Source organism: Giraffa tippelskirchi, chromosome 2 (genome assembly GCF_054371585.1).
Source record: "Giraffa tippelskirchi isolate mGirTip1 chromosome 2, T2T-mGirTip1v1.2.pri, whole genome shotgun sequence".
Classification (NCBI taxonomy): Eukaryota; Metazoa; Chordata; class Mammalia; order Artiodactyla; family Giraffidae; genus Giraffa; species Giraffa tippelskirchi.
Genome location: NC_137276.1, coordinates 25,905,055 through 25,911,594, shown reverse-complemented (window position 1 = coordinate 25,911,594; position 6,540 = coordinate 25,905,055).

Genomic DNA, 6,540 nt, shown 5'->3' with positions numbered 1-6,540 from the left:
CTGGTGGGCTGCCGTCTATGGGGTCGCACAGAGTCGGACACGACTGAAGCAACTTAGCAGCAGCAATGTGTGCTCAGTCTTAAGGTCTCCAAATAGGTGATTTCTTCGCTAGGAAGTCTTCCTTGAACCCCCATGCCTGGGTTAGACACTCCCCTCCCCCATGTAGTTTGCATAGCACCTTGTGCTTATTCTAGAAAGGTTTTTTAAAAGACAGGAAAGTACAGGGACTTCCCTGGTGGTCCAGTGGCTAAGACTCCAAACCCCCAGTGCAGGGGGTCCTGGTTGGATACCTCCTCAGGGAACTAGATCCCACATGCCACAGCTGATAGTTTGCATGCCACAACTAAAGATCCTGCGTTGTTGTTTAGTTGCTAAATCGTGTCCAACTCTTTTGCTACCCCCATGGACTGCTGCTAGGCTCCTCAGTCTGTGGGATTTCCCAGGCAAGAATGGGGTGGGTTGCCATTTCCTTCTCCAGGGGATCTTCCCAACCCAGGGATCAAACCCATGTCTCCTGCATTGGCTGGCAGATTCTTTACCACTGAGCCACCAGGAAAACCCAAGTTAAACAAAAAAGATCCTACAGGTTAAAAAAAAAAAGATCCTGCATGTAGTAATGAAGATTCCTGCGTGCTGAAACTAAGACCTGGCACAGCCAAGTAAGTAAAGTTTTAAAAATAAATATTTTAAAAAGACAGGAATGTACAAAGTTTCAACTTCTGGGAATGTGAGGGGCCAAGAATTCAGGGAACCTCTGCTGAATACAGAAATGTTGGGTAAACAATCAACAATTGAAACAAAGAAAGGGGGATCACCCCTAGGTGTGAGACAGGAAGAAGGAACTCAAAGGCAAATAGGGTTATTTGACATGAATATAAGCACAAATGGCTAAGGACTGGGGTTGTACCCACACAAATCTTGGGTTCTAGAAAAGCAGAGATCTGGTCTTGAGACTCCTGCCTAAAGCTGACACTCTGGGAAGGATCTTAGGAGAAAAAAGTCTCCCACTCGTCCAGGGCCACACCAAAGAAGTTTGTGGTTTGTTTGGGGCCTCTGGATGAATTTTAAAATAAGTGCTAGAGAGACTGAAACCACTAGCCTGCCTTTGCCATGCTTAGTTGTGAGGTCCCAGTATTACCCATGTGTTGAGAGAACCCTGAAGTCCAGAAAGAATATAAAAGCTGATTCCAAAGTGATGAATCCCCCCAATCCTGTCAGAAGCAAATGCAAAACACATTTTTTTTTTTCTAATCTCTGACAGATAAAAATCTCCCATTGGAGATGAATTTATAATAAGAAATTATAAACCCAACTAGGAAATGAACTACGTGAGGGACTGGATCGGTGATAAACAGGAGAATTAGCTCCTTAAGAACTTGAGGCAGTAGAACAACTTGAAAAAGACTAAAATAGTTCTGTTCAACATAATTACAGAGACAGAAGGATAGAACATACCACTATGAAAAAATAGGGCCGATTTGGAAAAGTGCAAATACAATATTTAGAAATAAAAAGTTTAGTCATTTAAGTTTTAAAAACCCTCAATGGGCAGAATTCTTTTTTTTTCCCTTAAGTCAGTAGTAATATATTCAACAAAAATCCAGTGAAAATAAGTCATTAAAAAGGGGAAAATAAAAGTAACATACTAATTTTACTTGTGAATACTGTTCTATAAATTCTAAATAAAATATTTATGCAGAATTCCGTAGCACATCAAAAAAATATTACATCATAAATAGATCAAAAATGAAAAACTGAAAGACCATCACTAAGATCTGAAAAGCCATTAGAAAAAATTCATCATCCAAATACAGATAAACATTTCTGTAAAAATATGATAAAAGTAGAGAGTGAAATTCTTCTCCAAAGCCAATATTATGCTTAATGGGAAATGGTAAAATTAGTGCAAGATGAGAATGTCCTCTCACCACCCCCTCCTCTTTTTTTAGATTTGTCAATTAGTAATGTGTTAGGTTACAAGGAATAGATTACCTGACTATAATTTTATGTGTGTCTAAGACAAGACAAATACGGCTTTATTTTTCTCAAAGGAGAAGTCTGTATATAGGCTGCTTTTGTTCAATACCTTCCTAGTTTCAGGGCTGGTCAAAGGTTATGCATATTTACTGTTTTGCTATTTATTGCAAAATTGTCCTCCAAAGAAGTTTCACCAATTTAGACTCTCATAAAAGTGTGAGAATGTTTGTATCCCTGCATCTTTTTTTGCATTGACTATTTTTTGACTTTAATTAGTTTGCCTCTTTTATAGGTAAAAAATATCTCAATGTCTTGTTGTGCATTTCTTTAATTACGAATGGGGCTAAACAGAACATTATTACTGACCATTTTGTTTGTAAGTAATCAGTAATAACTTCACCTGTTTTTCTGTTGACTTCTTTTGTGTGTGAAAGTAAATGGATTTTTTTTTTTTTAATGATCTTTGGTGCTAAACGGGACTTCAAATTCCACAGTGAAAGGTGACTTGTGATCAACCCCAGAACAACTGCAGGGCAGCCTCACACTGTACTTCACAGTCAGGAATGTTGGAAACAAAAAAAGCCAAACAAACATGGGGACAGATTTCCTGTTCACCCCCAGCTGCGATTATCCCAGTGTGTGGAATAAAATACATGATAGTGGAAGAGACAGGAAGCCAATGCTAGTCATGCAGGGTCTGATGGATGGAAAGAAGAGCTTTTCCCTTGATTTGGTCAATCTCTCACCATCCTGAATTCACCTGTGCACGCAGTTTTGAGAGATAATAACAAATTGGTTACGGGTTTTTTTCTGTGAAACAGGCTGCTTGGCTGAGACCCCAAAGGTGTCGTTGTACAGGACAGATGATTTGCATTTGCTTTCCTCAAGGTTTGTGTTGGGAAACCACCTCCCTTCCCTTCTTGGAATGTTGCTGCCAGCAAGGCCTTTGGAGATCTTTTTACCAACAAAAATGAAACCAAGAGAATTTAGGTTACGTACTCAAGGTCACATTATTGGTTAGTGACAGCATGCATGTGTACATGTTAAGTTGCCTCAGTTGTGTCCAACTCTTTGCGACGCTATGCACTGTAGCCTTCCAGGCTCTTCAGTCCATGGGATTCTCCAGGCAAGAATACTGGAGTAGGTTGCCATTTTCCTCTTCCAGGGGATCTTCCCAACCCAGGGATCGAACCTGCGTCTCTTATGTCTCCTGCATTGGCAGGCGGGTTCTTTACCACTAGGGCCACCTGGGAAGGCCGCATAGTAATAGCTAAAATGTATACTGTGTGTTAGATGTTGCTCAAAAACACTTCACATATGATAACTTGTTTAATTCTCATAATAACCATAATAGGTATTGTTGGAAAGCCTTGGTAGTTCAGCGGTAAAGAATCCACCTGCAACGCAGGAGACTCAGGTTTGATCCCTGGGTTGAGAAGATCCCGTGGAGAAGGAAATGGCAACCCACTCCAGTATTCTTGCCTGGGAAATCCCAAGGACAGAGAAGCCTGGTGGGCTATAGTCCATAGTGTCACAAAAGAGTCAGATATGACTTAGCAACTAAACAACAATAATAGGTATCATTTGCATTCCCATTTCACAGGTAAAGAAACTGAGGCCCAGGGAAGCTAAGTAACTTATCCAAGATCACACAGCTAACAAGTGACAGTCAGGATTTGAACCAGGAAATTTGCTCCAGAATCTTGCCTTCAACTACTTTGCTATGAAGAAGTAAATCCCCTTCAAATGTACAAATACATTGAATTTCCCCAAGAATGAGATTACAATAGAACATTTTCCCAACTTTTTAAAAAATACATTCTACCCCAGAATGTGAATACTCTCACATACAAGTACCTTACAAGTGAAAGACAGTTACCTCAGAAACACTCCTTATGCTTAGTACATGTGATAGACTCTGGTGTATTCCCTCTTCTTTTTCTCCTTGCATCTCGTATCCTTTTTTGAAATAAAATGCAGGCTACCACTTACTCAAGAGTCAGGATCCACGGCTTGGAAAAAATACCTCTTTAAACTGATCTTCTAGTTCACATCTCTGTTACGAAAGCTGTTAGTGGTTTTACTTGTTAAGTTTCCATCCACACACACCACTTGGAGTGGGAAAGACTGTCAGATAACTTCTGTCAAGCGTATTTCTGGTCAGGAGGTATTCATTGCTCTCCTTGTAGTTAATGTCCAATGATGATACATGAAAGCTTTAAGACAAATCACCGTGCCGTTACCTTAGAAAAATCTTCATTCCCTCATTCATTCATTCATTCTTTCATTCAATATGTGGCACCTACTATATGCCAGGCATTGTGCTAAATCAGGAGTTGGCAAACTCTGGCTGGCAGGCCAACTCCAGAGTGCCACCTGTTTGTGTAAACAAGGTTTTCTTGGATCACAGCCAAACCCATTCATTTATGTATTGTCTGTGGCTGCTTCTGTGCTTATGGCAGAGTGAAAATAGCTGCTACAGAAAATGTGTGGCCTGGTGAAAGCCAAAATATTTCTTAATCTGGTTCTTTATAGACCTAGTTTGCAGATTATGGTGCTAGATTCTAGAACACAATGGTATTCTAGGCTGGTCTCTACCATCCTGGATGTTTGAATTGTCCTATTTAGCTTACACTGTGTTTCAAGTTCTTTGGTGGCATTGGAGGGGGAGGTGTGGAGGTTTTTTGCCTCCCTTGCACTGCCTCAGAGAACACCTGTTCACAATAGATGCTCAGCAGGCATTTTTCATTACTGAAACTGTTCGGTAGATTTGGCAGCAGATATTGGAAATAAAGCAACCTATCTACAGGGTAGAAAGAGTTTATTCCTTTAAAATAGCAAAGAGTTTCACTTTACAGATGCTTATCTTCGCTGCTAAGAGAAGCAAATGGTAACTTTTGTTGAGTGCCTACCGTGCGTCAAACCCTGTGGATAAAAAGAAAAGCCTTCTTTGACACTTGCATCAAAGATGGCAAGAGAAATGAGATACATGCATTTGATAGTAATACTTAGTACTTCTATTTAAGGACCTAGTGTATACTTGGAGATGATTTTATTTAATTACCTTAGAATCTTAAATGTTTATGTTCTAATAGCTTTTAGCTAGTCACTAATCACTCCCAAGAGTGATTGCTGTGTGCCTGAGTGCATAAGCTGATTCTATTTTTCCTTTCTTCCTTCCTCTCTCCCTCTCTCTCTTCCTTCTTTCCATTTTTCCTTCCTTTAACAAACTTTCTGTTTTGAGTGTCTCTTATGGGTCAGCACCATAGATGTATTAAAGAAAAGACTGGTCTTTCCAGACATAGATATGAACACATGATTACAATACAGTGCATTGACAGAGGGATGCTCATATTTTCTAGTAACACAGAGAAGGTGTGCCAAACAGGGGAAGACTTCCTCGGGGAGGTGGCACAGAGTTGAGTCTTGAAAAAACTCACTGGACAAAGGAGACATAGGATATTATAGACAAGGCACCAGCATACGTAAAGACTAGAGGTATTTGAAAATATGATGTTTTCAGGGGATAGTAGCCCATCATCAGAGGGATTTGTGCCTTGATTTTTTTTGCTTACAGTTCTCTCTCTTAAGGTGATTTTAAAAATTCTGTTTATTCACTTATTTACTTCTTCATTCATTTAGTGTATTTGTTTATTTGTAGTGGGAACAGGTTGTGTGGATTGATTCAGTCTTTTTCAGCAAGTCGGTTAGCTGGTTGGTCTGTGTAAATCTTCACTAGTTTTAGGTAGGACATCAAACCGCAACCTTGGCCTGGCCCCTTGGGCAAGAAACATTCCCTGAGTGAGCTAGTTTACCTATCCAGTCACATCCAGAAGAAATTTGACCCAGTGGGAGAGGGGCAGTTAAGATGACTGGGTTGTGACACAGTCTGCTTGTAAAAATGATCCCAGGCAGTGGAGACTGCCCACTGCTTCTGCCTTGTGCCCGACGTTTCAATCTTCCTAATAAATCTGCCTGAGCTTCGCTGCCTCCTTGGGTATCAAGAGAGGCGTTTGTATGAAGACCCTCTGGGAATCGATGTCAAATGCTCGGCAAATGTTAAGTTAGGTCTGCAGCAGTGTGGGAAAGGAGCAGATTAAAGGAATAAAATGTGGCCCAAACAGTTTCGGAGAGTACTAGCCAGCTGGGATTCTGTTCTGTCATTTAAGGTGAGCATGGGGTCGTCTGATAAATGATAACAGCTTTCTGTAACACATGGGCTTTTAATCTTCCCAAAAGCCTGGAGGAAAAGTGTTAGCTCTGATGACTGGAGCAGTTTTTCCCATGTTGTTTGCGGCCCCAAATGCAGTGTTTAGATTTTATAGACATTAAATCCAGCGACGTCACAATGCCTGTGCAAATAGGACCTATGTTGGTCCTATTTTGTCTTTTTCTTTTGGTGGGGTTGGGGTGGGGAGATAAAGAGTGGAAACTTGCTGCTTAAACAAATAAGATGAATTTGTTAGGAGGATGCAAAATATCTGGCAGAAACCAAGAGAGCAGGTGTGCTGGGCCCCCTCAGGGACTGCACCCAGCATCTGAAAAGGCATCAACCACCAAGGG